Source organism: Crocodylus siamensis, chromosome 1, assembly GCF_052110815.1.
Source record: "Crocodylus siamensis isolate JL-2025a chromosome 1, ASM5211081v1, whole genome shotgun sequence".
Taxonomy (NCBI): Eukaryota; Metazoa; Chordata; order Crocodylia; family Crocodylidae; genus Crocodylus; species Crocodylus siamensis.
Genome location: NC_143395.1, coordinates 59,535,009 through 59,554,977, shown reverse-complemented (window position 1 = coordinate 59,554,977; position 19,969 = coordinate 59,535,009). Strand labels below are relative to the sequence as shown.

The 19,969-nt window shown below is 45.4% G+C and overlaps 1 long non-coding RNA gene across 1 annotated transcript in view; it reads left to right on the top strand.

The window, feature by feature from the left end:
* Window positions 1-271: 271 nt before the first annotated feature.
* LOC149872830 (uncharacterized) overlaps window positions 272-19,969 on the top strand; it is a 31,195-nt gene continuing 11,497 nt past the window's right edge. The window contains exon 1 of the long non-coding RNA XR_016439804.1: window positions 272-304. This is a non-coding gene — a long non-coding RNA (uncharacterized LOC149872830). The remainder of the gene's footprint in view (window positions 305-19,969) is intronic.

Genomic DNA, 19,969 nt, shown 5'->3' with positions numbered 1-19,969 from the left:
TAATTGTATTATTCTGGTCATTTTTTCTTCTAGTCCTATCCATTATGAAAATTATGTTGTCCAATTATGAAAACTATGTAGTAATTGAAAACAAAACCTAGGGAAACAATGCAAAGTTTCTAAATTCAACAAGGCAAGCAAGGGTCTTTGGGTAGATGTAATATCTTTTATTAGACCAACTAAATAGTTGGAAAAAACTTTTTTGCAAACTTTCCGGCACAAACACACTTCATCGGGCATAGGAAGAATCTGCTGGTGTTTTGTGTTCTCCAAGGAGGAAAAGAAGCTAAATTACAACATGCAGGTCTGTGACAATGCAAATAAGTGGAAGTTTGGAGGACAATGGTTAGAGATAGGAGGGGAGTTGGGGGGAAGGGAGGGAAATGTGTGAAAGAATGCAAGTGGTCAGCTACAGGCAGTTTACCTGGGGTATTAGAAGTCAGGCAAGTTGTAATGTGTCATAAATCCAATGTGTATAGTTAGCCCATGATTTTTTTGTATCCAGTACATTTATAAAGTGAAGTTTTTAGGCTTATTTACCAAAGGTGTTTTGTATATTCCCTTTGAGGATTAGAACTAAGAGATCAGAAAGGGACTGATTGTCTTGTGATTACTTGACACACACAAGTAACTGGATATTTTTGTCTTTGATGTATTTTCAGTGTGCATGCATCCTGGTACACAGTTGTTGTTTGGTTTCTCCTACATATTTTCCATCAGGGCATTTGGTGCACTGGTTGAGATATATTACATTTCTGGAGGTACAGATATAAGATCCAGGAATGATGATGGTTCTGTTGTGGGGTGTGGTTATTGTGGGACTGGTGGAGATGTGTTGGCAGGTTTTACATTTCTTGTCCTGGCATGGTCTGGATCCATTTGGTGTGGCTTGGGTATAGGAAGTTTGCTTCTGATCATTAGGTCAGTGAGGTTCAGTGCTTATTTAAAGGCTAGGATGGGTGGTTCTAAAGAGATCTCTTTAAGAATTGGGTATTCTTGTAGTATGGGTTTCAATTTTTTGAGGATTTTCCAGATAGGTTCCAGGGAAGGATGGTATGTCATAAATAATGGTATGCATTTCATGGAGATTTTCTTTTTGTACTGCAGCAATTCTTTGCATGGTGTCTGGGTGTCTCTTTCAAAAGTGTGATCTATCTCTCTGGAGGAGTTTCCTCGTTGGGTGAAAGGCCTTCTCAGATTTTTGAGGTGATGATAATGGGTATTCTCCTCAGTTCAAATTCAGTAGTATCAGAAAGTTTGGCTGCATATTACAATGTTTTTGGTGTGTTAGGGTGATTGCTGGTTCTGTGTATGTATGTATGTTGGTCCATGGGTTTTTTTGTATGTGTTGGTTTATATTTTACCATTCTGCATATTGATCATGATATCTAAAAAGGAAATGTTGGTGCTGGAGTAGTCAAGAGATAGCCTGATGGAGGGGTGATGATTATTGAGTTTGTGATGGAAATCAATCAGAGACTGAAGGTTTTCTGTTCAAATGATGAAAATGTCATTTGTGTATCTTAGGTATAGCATGGGTTTGATAGTGCAGTTCCGGAATAATTCTTTTTCCATGTGGACCATAAAAAGGGTGGCATATTGTGGGACCATTTTGCTGGCATATTGCTCTGCCCATGGTCTGGAGGAAGTGTTGTTTGTTCATACTGAAGTTGTTGTGTGTGAAGATGAAGTGTATAAGTTCAATAATATATTGAGGTCTGTACTCTGAATTGTAATCTTGCTCTTGTAGATATGTGAAGCAGGCTTGGATGCTCGTGGTGTGGGAAGCTGATATATAAGTTGGTGGCATCCATGGTGACTTGAAGGGTATTGCTGGGAAGATGGTCTATGTTTTTAAGTTTTTGCAAAAAGTCTGTTGTGGCTTGGATAAAATTTGGTCTTTGGATGGATGAATTCGATTTGTTTTAGTATGGATTCGATTAAACCTATTTTTTCTGCAGTTAGGGTTCCATGGTTGGAAATTATCGGTCTGTTGGGGTTCCCTTGTTTCTGCATTTAAGGGAAAAAGTAAGATGTTACTGGATCAGGTAGTGGAGGGATCAGGTTCTGGAGTTTTTCTTGTAGCTCAGATGGAAATGATGTGATGGTGGTTTTGAGTTTTGAGATGAAAATGGGACTTGGATCTTCCTTTAGTTTTTCATAGTAGGTGGTGTCAGAAAGTTGGCTTCTTTTATGTGGTCTTCACAGTTAAGAATAACTATAGCTCCTCCTTTATCTGCTGTTTTTATTACTATTTGGTGGTTGAATCTGACAGAGATAGGCTATTATAGTGGTGTTTGTTGTTATTTCATTGTTCATTCTTTCTCTAAAGCAGACGATATAGTGGTCAGGGTTTGAATTTCATCCCCTATAAGGTGTCCAATCTCATACTTTTTTGGATTTCTTGGCATTACTATTTTCATTGGTGTTGTCACAGGATGAAGTTGTGTTGAAAGTGGATTCATTTTGGTTCTGGAAATATTCCTTCAGATGGAGGCATCAGAAAGGTTCTTCTAGTTCTCCACATTGTAATATAATATTCTGGTATTTTTCTGGACAGAAATTAAAGCCTTTGGAAAGGACAGATTTTTCAGCTTTGGTAAGTGTGTCTGTGGAGAGATTGATAATATTTAAGTGTTGATCAGTTCCTTCCATTTCATCAAGTATGAGGTTAGAATGTTGTACAGTTTTGGTGTTGTTTCTCTCATGGCTGTTTTGTGACTGGCAAAGGTGTTCCTGCATCAATCAGTTCCATTTCTCTTTTTGTGTTGGATGGATGTTGTCAGAAATCTTTGGTAGCCTTTTTGTATACATTGTATAATGTTTAGGAAAACATTCAGATTTATCTCTTTCAAGTTGTTGTAGCATATATTGATTTCCTTCTTGAGTTGTTTTCTTTTGGAATAGGTTATGTGTAGGAGATGATTTCTAAGTTTTCTGAAGTTCTCCTACATAGTTGTGAAGCATATTTGGAATTATGTGTGGTAATCAGAGTATTGTAAATGTTCATTCCTCTGGGAATTATGTTGTGTTCCTTGCATAGGCTTAGAAAGCATATGTCTCTCTTGAGGTAGGTTTCTTTCTTTTTCATGTTGTAAAGTTTCCATTTCCAAATGCGACAAGAGCAGTTATCATTAAGAAATGGTGAAAAAAAGACAATAGTCTTAGGTACTTAAGAAATGATCTCATGGTCTATGGGCCAACGAGAGGCAAAGGGCTGCTCAAACTGGTACTGGCTACGGGGGACGATCTAATCGGCGACCTAGTGATCGATGGGAAGCTGGGTGACAGCGACCATGAGCTGATCACCTTCACCATCCGCCGTAAAGCTGGCAAGTCAGTCAGCAACACAGAAGTCCTTGACTTCAGAAAAGCTGACTTTGACAAGCTCAAGAGGCTTCTCAGTCAGGCCCCTAGGGACCATGACCCCAGGGAGATGGGAGTTCAAGAAGAGTGGTTGCTTCTCAAGGAAGCTATCCTCAATGCACAAGCTAAATCTATTCCAACATGGAGGAAAGGCAGCAAGAAGGCACAGCAGCCTTCCTGGCTCTCTAGGGAACTAGCGGACCTCCTGCGGCTAAAAAGGAAAGCCTACAAAGGATGGAGGACGGGATTCACCTCCAAGGAGGATTATTCTGCACTGGTCAGGTCCTGCAGGGAGCAAACCAGGAAAGCCAAGGCTGCAACTGAACTCCAACTAGCTTCAAGCATCAAGGACAACAAAAACTCCTTTTTCAGATATGTGGGGAGCCGGAGGAAAAGCAAGGGCAATGTTAGACCCCTGCTAAACCAGATGGGGCAACTGACAACTGACGCCCAGGAAAAAGCCAACCTATTAAATAGGTACTTTGCATCAGTTTTTCATCAGTCACATGGTACGCCCATGCCTGCTATGGGACAGGGAGATCTGGGTGATGGGGATCCCCTACCCTCCATAAATGCTGACCTTGTGAAGGAACAGCTTGAGAAGCTGGATACCTTCAAGTCAGCTGGCCCTCATAATCTACACCCCAGGGTACTCAAGGAGCTGGCGAGCGTCATAGCCCAGCCCCTGGCATGGATCTTTGAAAACTCCTGGTGCTCTGGTGTAGTGCCCGAAGACTGGAAGAAGGCCAATGTGGTGCCGATCTTCAAGAAAGGGAGGAGAGTGGATCCAGTTAACTACAGGCCCATTAGCCTGACTTCTATCCTGGGGAAGATCTTGGAAAAGTTTATTAAGGAGGCCATCCTTGATGGACTGGCCCAGGCTAACGTTCTAAGGGACAGCCAGCATGGGTTTGTTGCGGGTAGGTCTTGTTTGACCAATCTCATTTCCTTCTATGACCAGGTGACCTATCACCTGGATGAGGGAGAAGAGATTGATGTCATATATCTTGACTTCAAAAAAGCCTTTTGATCTGGTATCCCATGATCACCTCTTGGCCAAACTGCCCAGTTGTGGCCTTGGCTCCACCACGATCCACTGGCTGGGAAATTGGCTTCGTGGTCGGACCCAGAGGGTTGTGATTGATGGCAGTCACTCATCATGGTGCCCTGTGACCAGTGGGGTCCTTCAAGGCTCTGTCCTGGGACCCATACTGTTCAACATCTTCATTAATGATGTGGACATTGGAGTCAGGAGTGGACTGGCCAAGTTCGCCGATGACACCAAACTTTGGGGCAAAGCATCCACGCCAGAAGATAGGCGGATGATCCAGGCTGACCAGGACAAGCTCAGCAAATGGGCAGACGAGAACCTGATGGTGTTTAACACCAAAAAATTCAAGGTTCTCCACCTTGGGAGGAAAAACCTACAGCATCCTTATAGGCTCAGCAGTGCTACGTTGGATAGCACTACAGAAGAAAGAGACTTGGGGGTCATCATTGACCACAAGATGAACATGAGCCTGCAATGCGATGCTGCGGCTAATAAAGCGACCAAAACGCTGGCTTGCATCCATAGATGCTTCTCGAGCAAATCCCGGGACGTCATTCTCCCCTTGTACTCAGCCTTGGTGAGGCCACAGCTGGAGTACTGCGTCCAGTTTTGGGCTCCACAATTCAAAAAGGATGTGGAGAAGCTTGAGAGAGTCCAGAGGAGAGCCACGCGCATGATCAGAGGTCAGGGAAACAGATCTTACGATGACAGGCTGAGAGCCATGGGACTCTTTAGCCTGGAAAAGCGTAGGCTCAGGGGTGATCTGATGGCCACCTATAAGTTTATCAGGGGTGACCACCAGGATCTCGGGGAACGTTTGTTCACCAGAGCGCCCCAAGGGATGACGAGGTCAAAAGGTCACAAACTCCTGCAAGACCGTTTCAGGCTGGACATAAGGAAGAATTTCTTTACTGTCCAAGCCCCCAAGGTCTGGAACAGTCTGCCATTGGAGGTGGTTCAAGCACCTACAGTGAACACCTTCAAGAGTAAATTGGATGCTTATCTTGCTGGGATCCTATGACCCCAGCTGACTTCCTGCCCTTTGGGCAGGGGGCTGGACTCGATGATCTCCCGAGGTCCCTTCCAGCCCTGATGTCTATGAACTCATCATATTAAATGCAAAGAATTCCCACAAACATTAATGAGAATTTTGCATGTGGTTGGCCTGAAGGTTTGCAGTACATTGGACTAATATGACGCCTACTCCAGAAATGGTAATCACAAACTATATAGTCATTATCAATAGCTATGGATTTATTATTAATTCTAAAATATTGATTACCATATAAAATAGTTCATAAGTTGTATCTAAAAAAATCTTTAAAATATTCATTGGTTGTAGCGAGCTTTACATTCTATTTACATGATATGGTAGATAGAGACCATATTTTTCTTTGTTTTATGAGTTTTGATTGCAGGGAAGTGAAAAGATGTAGGAAATAATAGCACAGAGGCATCCATCTGCCATCCTGACCTGTTGGCTCAAGAGGTCTGCTGCCTGCCATAAGCCTACATCTGAGACATCACAGAAAGGTTTCTGAGACTCATCTGGCCCTCTGACTACAATCCCATGCTGCTCATCATTGCACACTAATAGTACTGCAAGAGTCACCTTGAGCAGGTCAAAAGTGACTACATTACTCTCGGTGCAAGGGTAAAGTGGAAGGCAGCCCAAGTGGTATTGTTATTGATCTTTCCAGTCAAGGGTAAAGGTCCAGCTATCAGTATGGACATAAAGGAGATCAATACATGGCTATGGTCTGGATGATCTCCACCCCAGAGTGCTGAGGGAATTAGCTGAGGTCATTGCGGGACCCCTGGCATGGCTTTACGAGCACTTGTGGTGCTCTGGTGTGGTGCCAGAGGAATGGAAGAGAGCCAATGTGGTTCCCATCTTCAAAAAAGGGAAGAAGGAGGACCCGGGGAACTATAGCTAGCCTTACCTCGATCCTGGGTAAGCTTTTTGAGAGAATTATTCTGGCACATGTCCACGAGCAGCCATCAGGGGAGATTATGCTTAGGGCAAGCAACACAGGTTCATTAGCGGCAGGTCCTGTCAGACCAACCTGGTGGCCTTCTACGACCATGTCATCAAATCCTTAGATGCAGAGGTAGCAGTAAACACAGTCTTTCTGGACTTTCAGAAGGCATTCAACACTGTCTCTCACCCCATTCTCATTAAGAAACCGGGGGACTGTGGTGTCGACACCCACACAGTCAAATGGGCCACCAACTGGCTGGAGGGCCGCACCCAGCCAGAGACTGGTAGTGGATGGGTCATTTTCAACCTGAAGGGATGTGGGCAGTGGGGTTCAGTAGGGCTCGGTCCTCAGGCCCGCACTGTTCAACATCTTCATCAGTGACTTGGATGAGGGGGTAAAAAGCACCCTGTTCAAATATGCTGATGACACTAAGATGTGGAGGGATGTGGGCACATTAGAAGGAAAGAATAGGCTACAATCAGACCTAGACAAGTTACAGGGGTGGACAGACAAGAATAGGATGGGATTCAACACTGACAACTGCAAGGTGATGCACCTGGGGAGGAAGAACCAGCACCATACCTACAGACTGGGGAACTCCCTTTTCGTCAGTGCAGAGGCAGTAAAGAATCTTGGAATCATCATTGATGTGAAGATGAATATAGGCCTGCAGTGTGGGGATGCAGTCAGGAAGGCCAACCACACCTTGTCATGCATCCACAGATGCATCTCCAGCAGGTCCAGGGAGGTGATCCTCCCCCTCTATGCAGCACTGGTCAGGCTGCAGCTGGAGTACTGCATCCAGTTCTGGGCGCCACTTCAAGAGGGATGTGAACAACATGGAGAGGGTCCAGAGGAGGGCCACTCACATGATCAGGGGCAGCAGGGCAGGCCCTATGAGAAGAGGCTACAGGACCTGAACCTGTTCAGCCTCCACAAGAGAAGGCTGAGGGGGGATCTAGTGGCCTGTTACAAACTAGTCAAAGGGGACCAGCAGGCATTGGGGAAGTCCCTGTTTCCCCAAGCACTACCAGGAATGACTAGAAATAACAGTCACAAGCTGGTAGAGGGTAAATTCATATTAGACATCAGGAGGTGCTACTTCACTGTCAGGCGGGCTAGGATCTGGAACCAGCTTCCAAGAGAAGTGGTGCCGGCTCCTACCCTGGGAGTCTTTAAGATAAGGCTTGACAGTCACCTTGCTGGGGTCATTTGACCCCAGTACTCTTTCCTGCCATGGCAGGGGGTCAGACTTCATGATCTGCTCAGGTCCCTTCTGACCCTACTAAGTATGAAATTATGGAACTATGCTATGTAGCTGGTGTCACCAGCAGAGATTTGACTTAATTAACTATAGGGTAGTGTTCCAAAAGGAAGAACTACTGTGAAGAGATGGGGTCCATCTGACAAAGACAAGGAAGAGTGTCTTTGCACACAGAATTGCTAACCTAGTTAGTAAGGAGTCTTTGAAGGGGTAGGGGAACAAAAGCCCAGAAATAAATAAAGAGCCAGGAAACCTGGATAAATCCTAGTAGGAGAAGCAATAGAATAATGGAATCATAGAATTATAGACAACTAGAGAAGAGACCTCAGAAGGTCATCTTGTGCAAACCCCTGCTCAAAGCTGGACCACCCACAACTAGAGCATCCCAGCCAACATTTTTTTTCCAGCTGGGTCTTAAAAACCTCTAAGGATGCAGATTCTGCCTGTTCCAGTGTTTTACTACCCTCCTTGTGAGAGATTTTTTTCTTATATCATTTTTAAACTTCCCTTGCTGCAACTTAAAATGCCTTGTTCTGTCATCTGCTACAACTGAGAACAGTCTAGCACCATCCTTTTCAGATAGTTGAAGGCTGCTATTAAATCCCCTCTCAGTCTTCTCTTCTCCAGATTAAATAAGATCTGTTTCTTCACTTCTCCTCAGAAGTCATGTGTTCCAGCCCCCTAACAATTGACTTTGCCCTCCACTGGACTTTCTGTAGTGGGCAGCCCTTCCTGTTGTGGGTGGCCTGAAACTGTACTCCAGATGTACACCCCTGCCAAATCTGATCATAGTTCTTTTCACAGGCTGCAGCTCCCAGCTCATGTTGTTTATTCAACATACTTCTTGCACCTGTGTACATACATCAGACATACTTTGCATTTTGACCTCTTTGCTTCCCTTTTGTGCCATGTGTTGCAGTCCTGTAGCTCTCTGGCCCTTTCCCAGAGTTGAGTTGGTCCTTTTGCCTCTGGATTGGGTGTTCTGTTGTTGGAAGGTTTTGATCACCATATCCCATGTAATCTAGTTTAAAGCCCTCCTTGCTAGGTTGGCCAGACAACTCCCAAAGATGATCTTCCCTGTTCCCATCAGATGGATCCCATCTCTCCATAGCAGCACTCCTCCTAAGAACATCTACCCATTGTCAAAGAAGCCAATACCTTCATGCCAACACCACCATCTCAGCCATGTGCTCACTTCTGTCGGGGAAAACCGAAGGATCAGGCCCCAAGGTCACGGTGGGCTGGGGTGGCAATTAGATACGGACAGGTGGGATTAGCGGAGTAGAGTCTGGAGTTAGGGACTCGGAGCGGATTGAGAAAGAACAGGTGAATTTATTTGACTTACGCTTCAGGCATAGGCAGAAAGGTCTTCAGTTACAGTTTGGAACACAAACAAACAATTAACAACAAAGGGGTCTGTTGGCCCACAAGGTTCAGTCCGAAGACCTAGTCCCAGGGCTGGTCAACAGCTCATAAATGGGGATCACAAATAACAAAACGAACTGTAACACGGTGATGATGAACCGCGTGACGCCAGTCCACAGCAATGGACAAATCGGGTGGTCGAATACGAAAGCCGAGGTCAGGAGCCAGAAGATGAAGCAGCGGAGACGTCAGTTGGAGGGATGAGCAGAGTCGTAGTTGGTGAAGGAAGCCGAGGTCGATGATTCAGAACCGGGTTAAACAAAGTGCAGAGGGTGATCCGAAATCGTAAGCCGTTAATCAGTTCAAAAGGTAAGTCAGGAGCCAGATGAACGTAGTCAAAACCGCAATACAATGAGCAATACGAAGAACTAAGCCACGGAGCCAAAGGAGGAGATCAATAGGCCCTGAAGCCTGACTCAGAGAACAGTCCCTGCAGCAGCAGCCTCTGTCTCTAGTCCACGCGATCTCCCCCCGAGGGAGGGGCTCACAGAACTTTTATATCAATTTGGTAGCCAATCAACGTGCTCTCCGCAGAGAAATTTCTAGTCCGATTACCTCATGTCAGGTTCTGACTGAGCATGCTCTCAGTCAGGAGCTGACACAAACTGAGCATGCGTCTGTGGGGAAAGTAGGTCAACAATGATTGACAGCTCCGCAGGTCACCCAGGGGGCAAGGACTGGGTGAGCCTTGGAAATTTCCACTCACAGCTTCAAACCGCGCATGTCAGTTTAACCTCTTCTGTACTGGCAGCACATACTCAAAAATTTCCTCTGACAACTTCCAGGATACGATGGTCTCTGCCTAGACCCCTACCTTCACCTATATGTGTAGACTAAGCATGTTCAGTAGACTATAGACTGTCTAGACATGTACATGTGCATATATCTGAGCATGAAGGGGGAAAGACAAAAACAGCTCCATGTTTCAGCCTCAATAATTGAGTGGTTAGGGAACTTGCCCAGGAAGCAGAAGACCAAGGATCCAGTCGCCTCTTGCACGAAAGGGATTTGAACCTGCCTAGTACTCTAACTACCAGACTTCAGGTCAACCATTCAATAGTCCCTTATCCACACTCCTTTTAAAGCTGAACTCCTCACCTTGTATTAATAGTCAGTGGATAAGAGAAGCTTCCTCTTAATTGCAAGTAAGTGACCAGACTAGAACCCAGATCCTCTCCTATACAAAGCAGAATCCAGTTCATTGAGCCACACATCCTCTAACTTAATTACTTCCTTCTGGGACCACATATTTTTTACTTCTCCTGTCTGACAGAGGCCAGCCTCAAGGGGCACGTCCACACATGCAAGCATGTGTGCTTGCAGCAGCTCAAATAGAAGCAGTGCAAATTTGAACTGGGGCTTTTTGCCTCAGCATACATACCCGGACATATGCTTTGGTGTGGGGCAAATTGTGCCACGTGGAACAAAATAACACTGCCTGGCCCCTCCTGGATCTGTAGCCAGGGGGACCTAGAGCCTGGGGCCAGCACCTGTCCTGGCTCCATCAGTACAAAAAACTGCCCTGTCAGCTCAGGAGCTTCTGGGGACCAACCAATTGGTACCTGGGGACACTACCTCTTGTGCCAGCTGGACTACTGAGGCAGCCCTGAGAATTCCCTGCACCCTTTACCCACTGAAGCAGCCTGGCAGTGGGAGATGCTGCCTGTTTGTGACCTGCTGTGCACCTGCCAGACCTGGATGGGGACTGTACAGCCAGTAGTGGCAGATGCATCTCTGGGCCAACTGCCTATGGCTGCAGAGTTGGCCTTTGTGTGGCACTACTGCCATGTGTGCTCCCTGCCCAGCCATTTAAGCAGCTATCACCCAGAAGTTCCCAGTGTGGTGGCCTGCTTTGAACTGTCAAAGCATGTCCTCCTGGCCAGTTGAGGCCAGCCACTTCCAGCTAGGTCCAAGGTGCCAGCTATGAAAGGCTTCTCTGCCTGAGTCCTGCCACTTGCCTCCCTAGTGGGAATTCTGGTGTTCCTTATTTGAAAACTGAAAAATCCCTGATAAAAAAAAATCCCGAAGTCACTCTGTAAAATACCCCAAAATTCTGTTCTTCCATGATTAAAACAAAAGACCACTATAGAGAGAGAGAGCGAGAGAGACAGAGAGACAGTGATCAGTTGGGCAAAGTTTTATTGATAATCTACAGTGTTAAAGCAATGTGGAAGCCTACCAGTGGCTCTATCATCATAATAAAATGTTTTCTAAGTACTTATATGTTTTCTTGTGTGCCTTTGGTTTTCTTACCATACAGCAGTTAGAGCTCCCTGTGACCCCTTCACTAACCAGGATGTGGGGACAGCTGCCCCTGCAGCCACAGCTCCTTCCACCAGGTCTTATCCTGCATGGCATCTTGTAAGCCTTGTACTCACCAGCAGTAGCAGGGGCTGTGGAGACTCTGGGGTGTCATGGCAGAGCCTCCCTGTGCAGCACAAGGCAGTGGCAGGCACCCCGGCCGCCTGGCACTCACAGTGTCACTGCCCCATCAGGCGGGTGCAGCCAGGGTCAGCAGAGTATCGGCATCATGCAGCTCTGCACACTGTCCGGCAGTTGGGGCCACTGCAGCTGTCACCTGGGCCCCGTGCTGCCAGGGGGTACTCTGCCATAGGCCCCAGTGACCCTGACAGCAGCTGCTACTGCCAATGAGTGTGGGGTTTTTTTTTTTAGTTGCCGGAATGATGGGGCCAGGCAGGGCAGCAGCTGGGGGGCTTGGGGTGCAGGCGAGGTATGGAGCCAGTTGGGGCACTGATCAGGGGACTCAGGGGGCAGGCGGGGGATGGAGCCATGTGGGACAGCCATTGGGGGGCAGGGAGAGCAGGCAGGACTGGTACGGGTCCCCATGGTCCCATCCCCCCTCCTCTAGCCCTCCTACCCACTACTTACCAGCACGAGTCCAGGTCCAGCTCCCTGCAGCTGGCACACTGCCTGCCCTGCAGGGGCAGACAGCGTGCTTCAACACGGGGGCAAGGCTAACCATAGAGACGCCCAAGTAGAGCACTGGAGCTTTCTTGCTTGTGCCCTGGTGTGTAGAGTGCTCTGCTAGGAACTCAGGGAGTTAAAGGTTCAATACCATTTTGGGCAAGGAGGACCTAGAGCTTAGGTCTCCTGCTTCCTGGGCAAGTGCCTGAACTACTTGGCTATGGGAACCAAACCACGGAATGGCCCTCTTCCCCTTGTATTTAACACCCAATATTCATAGGTTTATGGTTGGTTACATTTTTGTGATTTGAGAGTTGAGAATGGGTGTATCCATGCATATGCCAAGCCCATCTATAGCCTCCTATATATGCTCAGTCTTCACAGGCATATTTATGCATCCACAGTACAAGGATAATAGAATATTAATGTGTGTGAGTGTCAGACATGCCATTTCTGCAGCTACAAAACTGCCATATAGGTGCACTTTGGGAAATATAATTCAACCCCAAAAGGATAAAAATTTGGTAAGATAGCATGAATTTGTCATGGATATATGGTCTAGATGAAGTCATTATAGGTTGTGAACAGCCATTCACTTCACCTGGTCTAAGTTCATGTGGCTTACTTTAAGCTGAATGAATGTAGACCAGGAATGGCATATACAGCTGTTCATCAGTTCTGGGAGTTTTGTGGGGAACCCAATGTAAGTAACTTGGGTGGAGGGAGGGGCAGGCAGGATTGGGAAAGGGGGGCTTGGTGAGAGGGGTGTTGGCAGGATCGGGGGGCTGATCAGTTTGGGTGGGAGTTGTCCATCTAACGGTAGAAGTCAGGGGTTAAAAATAGCCCTGTCAGGACTGGGGGGCTGTGCTCTGAATGCATACAAGTGTTCCATATATTGAGTTAACCCATTCCCTCAGGTGAACTAACTTAGATTGGGCTCACCATTTTTTGCCTGATTTAACCCCTCTATACAGACGGGCATTTAGATTGACCTAATCGTAGGTAGGCCAATCTAATTGTAATAGCTGTACATACCCACAGGGTGGATATATAATAGGTTAAATAAGAGTGTTCTGAGATATGTTTTTAGTGCTTTAAGAGATGAAGGCTGAAAGAGAAAAAGGTATCAGCATAATAACATAGCTGCTGCAAGATGAAAAGGAGTATATGGGAAAAGGGAAGCACAAACTATTCAATAATATTTACAAACAAGCACAAAAGCATGTACCTGTGTAAAACTGGCCTCTTCCAGCACCACTCCCATGTACTTTTTTCACCCTTCCCTGCAATGTCTTGGTTACTGTTTTATCTGGAGCACTCAATTAGCTATTTGTGACCAGATGCGTCTCATAAAATTCATAAACCACAGCTGAACCTGCTACAATAGTTTCAAAAAGTAGCTCAAAAAGACTTTTGCCACAAGCAGCACTGTACCTAGACTCCTAGAAGCCCCAGGCAAACTTTTAGTATCGTCACCCCCCCTTCACCAGAGATAATGATAATAATAATCAAAAAATTACCATTTTCTGGCTCCCTTTCTGTTCGGGCCCCAGGCAGCTGCCTAGTTTGCCCATGCCTGTGCCCGGATCTGGCCTCAAGATCAAAAGGAAAACATACAGGCAATGGAAGGAAAGTCAAGTCATAAAAAAGCATACCAAGAAATAGGAAGAATTTTCAGGGACATAATCAAGACAGCAAAAAGGAAGGTGAGAAACAAGGAAAGCTGACAACAAGAAAACATTCTATAAATATACTGGTTAGAAAAGATTGACCAGAGAAGTGATGGACCCACTGCTATATGGCCAGGATGAGCTATTAAGAGAAGAAAACAAAGAAGGCAGAGTTGCTCATGGCTACTTTACCTTGTTCTCAAAAAAAAAAAATGCTTCAGCCAGACAGCTAGCAAAAATTATGTGGACAAAGCAGGGGAAAGACTGAGATGAGAATAACAAAAAAGAGCATTCAAGAGCATTTGATTAGTTTGAATGAATTTCAGTGATCAAAATCTGATTAACTTCATTCCAGAGTGCTGAAATAACTGGTAGAAGAAATCTGAGAGCCCTTGGGAATAATATTTACAAAGTTGTGAGAGGGGCAAGGTCCCAGAAAAGTGGAAAAGAATAATATAATGCCCATCTTTAAATCTGGCAAAAATTAGGACCTGGGGAATTATAGACCGGTCAGCCTGACTTCAGTACTTTGGAATTCAGTGAAGCAAATTATAAAACTTCTCAACCATCTGGGGGAGGAAAAGCTGTTCACTAGCTACTAGTTAAGAACAAATCATGCCAAACCAAGCTGATCTCTTCATGATTAATCTCTCTCTCTGACAAAATAACTAGTTGGGTACATAAAAGGAATGCAGTAGATATCATATACTTGGACTTTAGAGTAAGGCTTTTGACTCCCCATGACCTACACATCAGCAAATCAGTGAAATGTGGGCTAGATAAAATTACTACAAGGTGGACACATAATTGGCTCAATAACTGAAAGCAAAGGGGAATTAACAATGGATCAATGTCAATGGTGAGGGTGTTCCACTGGGTATTTAACATATTTATTAATTATTTGGATGCCAAAATAGAGAGCTTCCTGATCAGGCTGGCAAATGACATGAAACTGAGAAGGGTTATAAACATTTTAGGAATGTAGGAGTAAAATTCAGAAGGAACCGGAGAGACTGAAAACCTGGGCTAGAAACAACAGCATATAATTCAGTATATATGTAAGGTGCTAGACCTAGGAAAGAATAATCAAAAACACAAATACAGAATGGGATATTACTGACTGACAGGTAGCATTGCTGAGAAGTGCTTAAAGGGGTTGGTGGGTTAAAAACTCAGTATGAGCTAGCAATGTGACACAGATACAAAAAAGCAAAGGCAGCTTTGGGCTGCATCAACGGGAGTATTAGGTGTAAGACAGAGGATGTGATAGTATGACTCTACTCAGTGCCGGTAAGTTTGCAGTTCTGGGCTCCACATTTTAAGAAGAATGTGGAGAGCTTAGAAAGTCTAGAAGTGGGTAAAAAAGTATAAAAGAGTTGGGTGGCAAGCCATATGAAGAAAGACTGAAAGAATTAAGCATGCTTAAATTGGAAAAGTTGACTAGTGGGGGGCATGATAGCATTCAGATATCTAAAAGGCTATGTCATGGGTACGTATTATAGGGTTTGAATCCTTTCTTACCTACTGGTCAGAGTGAAACCTTGTAACATCAGAGTGAGACCCCCAGAAATGGAACTACCAGCCCATCCTGTCAGTTGTTCTCGTTCTCCTGCCACGTTTTGTTGTTACTGCTGGGAGACAGTCCTTGCTGGTGCTTCATGGGATATTTCTCTTCTGTTTTCTTCATTGGGCTCCAACCTCCCCTTTACCCCACTTACCACATCCCTGGCCCAAACTGGGGTCATTGTTAGGAGGCTCGCTCTTTATGGATGATCTCTTCTCACCCGTTTCTCTCACTGGTAGAGAAGAAGAGTTGCTCCCATTGCAGGGGCTCTTCTTCAGTACCTGAGATCTCGGGCTCATGTCCTCATAACTATGCTCATCATATGGTGGCCTTAACAATGTTCATTAAACATTAACTGAAACCACAACCTGAAGTTCTACCATCCAGCCTTCCCTGAGATAAGTTCTGAGAAAATGTATTCTTATCCCAAGCTGTGTTCTAGGGTCTTGCCCCTTCAGGAGAATCATTCCCGATTAGCTGGTCCAACTCTCATCCCTGGTCAGCCACTGGACTGCCTCCAGGCCTCACCCTTGTCCGTCCTTGTGTTGTCTCCTGGCTCCCATCCCAACTTGGCCCCGAGAGGTACCACCGAGTCCCAGTGTTGCCAGTTCTGATCTGGCCTCAGACTCTTCCACTGTTCTCTGCTGGGTTGCTCTGTCCCTTCTTGTGAGTCAATCTTTGCTGAAACACACAGATTTGAGTGAGCTGTGCATCTTTCCAGCCCTGCCTTTTGCTGGTGGGTTTGCTCTCTGCCAGCCATAGCTCTCCCCAGCAGTGTGCCAGCCCCTTCCTCTCACCCCTTTCTCCTGGAGTGTATCTCCAGCTCTGCCCTTCTGATGATCCACTCTGAACCTCCACTTCCTTGTTCCCTGCCTCCTCTCAAGGCTTCTTTCCACTTCTCCCCCTCTCTTCCTCCCCCACCCTGTCCATTCCTTGTATTCCAGCCCCACCTCCTCCCAGGCCCTGACCCTTTTTCCCCCAACCCAGAGGCTCAGACAGCTGCAAAACTTCTGTACCAGAGCCTGTCATACTGGTGTCAGTTCCTCTTTACCTGCCGGGAGAGAAGACAGAGGGGGAGCCTCTGTTGTCTATTCCCCTCTCACAGGCTGCCAGAAAAAATAGGAAGAAAAATTGTTCTCCTTTGCCACAGAAAGCAAGATATAAAGCAATGACTTTAAAATGCAGGAAATTATATTTAGATTACATATCAGGAATAACCTCCTTACTCTTAGAAAAGTAAGGCAGTGAAATAGACTGCCAGGAAAGTTGTAGAATCTACTTCAGTGAAAATTTTCAAAAGGAGGCAGAATAAGGATTTTAGGAGAATGATTTAGGAATAGCAATCCTACCTTTGTGCAGTGGTTTGTTTCATGAAATTTCTTCTAACTCCATGATCCTATGATTCTATAATGTGTGAGAAAGGCTTCATTTGTCTTCAGCATCACCACTAAACTGATAGGGGAAAAATAACATTTATTTTGCAGTAGTGCTTGAGACTTGGACTAAGATGTGTTCTACATTATCTGGCTTATTATAAGCCTACTGTAAAAGACAGTGAGTACATCTACATGAGATGTTTACTGCACTGTGGACTAAGCTGCACAGTAAATGTCGCACATGTTCACATACACCCCAGCAGTATAATACTTGTAAGTACAAGCACTAGTTTGTTATGGAGTGTTTTACTCCACAGCAGCACAAGTGTAGATGCTTTCCTAGCTGGCTGGGACAGAAGGATGCTTTAGTGTGGGGCTGCCGGCTGACTAGCCTGTACTGAAGCACTCTCATGCTCTAGCAAAATCCTCCACAGCATGCTGAGATGGGGGGAATAGCCCTAGGCAGCCTGCTGACAGGCAGACCCCCCAGGCTTCCTGCCAGCTGGGGCTACTCCAACTTGGCTCAATAAGCTGTGATCCTAGGTACATGTATAAATGCATGCCCAGAAGCAATAAACTCAGCTGTGATAAGCACCAGAGTTTTTTGCATTTAATTAATATGCATGTATAGGCGCTGCCAGCATCCAGCACGGTTTCGTTAGGGGGAATTCATGTCAGACCAACCTGATTGCCTTTTATGATCAGGTCACAAAAGTCTTGGATGCAGGTGTCACCATGGACATAGTCTTTCTGGACTTCCACAAGGCCTTTGACACCGTCTCCCACCCCAACCTCATTAAGAAATTGGGTGACTGTGGCATTGATGCCTACACAGTCAGATGGACTGCAGATTGGCTGAAGGGTCACACTCAGAGGGTGATGGTGGATGAGTCATATTCAACCTGGGGAGAAGTGGGCAGTGGAGTCCCCTAGGGCCCACGCTGTTCAATCTCTTTAGCAGCAATTTGGATGACAGGGTGAAAAGCACCCTGTTTAAATTTGCTGATGGTACCAAAATTGGGGGTGAGATGAGCACGCTAGTAGGGAGGGAAAGACTGCAGCAAGACTTGGATAGGTTACAGGGGTGGGCTAGCAAAAACAGGATGTGCTTCAACACTGACAAGTGCAGGGTGCTGCACTTGGGCAGTAGTAACCAGCAGCACACTTATAAGATGGGAAACTCCCTTCTTGAGAGCATGGAGGCAGAAAGGGATCTTGGAGTCATTATTGACTCCAAGATGAACATGGGCTGACAATGTGAGGTCACAGCTGGCAGGACTAACCGGACCTTGTCATGCATCCACAGGTGCATCTCTAGCAGGGCCAAGGACGTGATCCTCCCCTTCTATGCAACACTGGTCAGGCCACAGCTGGAGTACTGTGTCCAGTTCTGTGCGCCCCACTTCAGGAGGGATGTGGACAACATTGAGAGGGTCCAGAGGAGGGCCACCCGCATGATCCGAGGACTACAGGGCAGACCCTACAATGAGAGACTGCAGGACCTGAACCTGTTCACCCTTCACAAGAGAAGGCTGAGGGGGGACCTGGTGACAGTCTATAAACTCACTAGGGGGGACCAGAAGGGTTGGGGAGAGACCTTGTTTCCCCTAGCCCCCCCAGGCATAACAAGGAATAATGACAACAAGTTGTTGGAGAGTAGGTTTAGATTAGACATCCGTAAGAACTACTTCACAGTCAGGGTGGCTAGGATCTGGAACCAACTTCCAAGGGAAGTGGTGCTGGCTCATACCCTGGGGATCTTTAAGAGGAGGCTTGATGCCTACCTGGCTGGGATCATTTGAGCCCAGTTTTTTTTTCTCCTGCCCTGGCAGAGGGTCAGACTTGAAGATCTGCAAGGTCCCTTCCGACCCTACTTCTATGATTCTATGAACTTCCCTAAGGAGCTATCAATCAGGACTGAAATAACCTCTGGGAAAATAATAGGAAAGATGCTATGGGATGCATAAGTAAAGAAGTGGGGCTTTCTAGCTTAGTGAGGAGAGCTTTAAACTAGGTTCAATGAAAGACAAAAGCAGTGTTGTTAGAGAAAAATCATCAGGGCAATTGGCTGGTCAGCTAAGATATTCATAAACTAATGCAAGAAGTGTGGGAGATTTGGAGGAAGATTTGGAATTACAATTACTATTAGACTGTAATTGGGACAACTGGGAGTTGGTGGGATAGTTACATGACTGGAATACTGTTGTGGATGGGTAAAACTTGTTCAGAAAAGGACAGACGAGGCAAAAAGGAGACTTTTGCTTTACATATAAAATAGGTGCATTGCAAAACAGGAGCTTGATCTACTGAAAGGCTGTGAGTCACAGCAAGAGGGGAGAATAGCAAGAGTGATGTCATGGTGGGTGTCTGCTACAGATCACCAAACCAGTAGTAGGAGGTAGATGAGGCTTCTCTCAAACAACTAACCAAAGTACTGAAATCAGAGAACGAGGTGTTTATAGGAGATTTTAAATACCATGATATGTTCTAGGAGCAACGTACATGGTTCAGCAAGTTTTTGGAGTGTGTCAGGGATTTCTTTTTGGTACAGATGGAGAAGAAACCAAGCGAGAGGTCCCCTTCGCCATTTTCTTCTCACAAATAGAGAGGAAATTGTTAAGAATATGAAGGTGAAAAGCAACTTAGGTTACAAGGACCATGTAAAAATGGAGTTCAGATCCTAAGGAAAGCAGTAGAAAAACAGACTTAAACTCCATGAACTGATGGGAAGGACTCCCCCAATCTAAGAACATTTCTAAGAGAAAAATAGCAAACTATTCAGTGAATTGCATGTTTTAAATGATCTTATAAAAAATGAAGGCCTAGCCATATTACATGAATATGGGATAAGTATACATGTATAGAAAGGCATGCAAAGAGAAAATCAGGAAGGCCAAAGCATATAAGCCAGCAAGGAACATAAAAGGCAACAGAAAGGATTATACACATATATTGACAGTAAGAGGAAGGCTGAGGAAGGCATGGGTCCCTTACTGAATGGGGGAGGCAATATAATAATGGAAGACATGGAGGAAGTTGAAGTATCTAATGCCTTTTTTTCTTCAGGCTTCAGGAATAAGGTCAGTGATCAAATGACTGGAACAGTTGGCAAAAAAAATATTTAGAGTCCTAGGAAACATGATTTACCCGAAAAAGTTGGAAGAAAAGAAAGAGCCCAGGGGTAAAGGATTTGATAACAGTCTTCAATTACCTAAAGGGTAATTACAAAGAGGATGGTGAAAAATTATTCACTATAGCTCTGAAAAGGAAGTAACAGTCTTAAATTGAAACAAGGGAAATTTATCTTGGGCATTAGATCTTTTACAGGGCTTTGTTACTGATTACA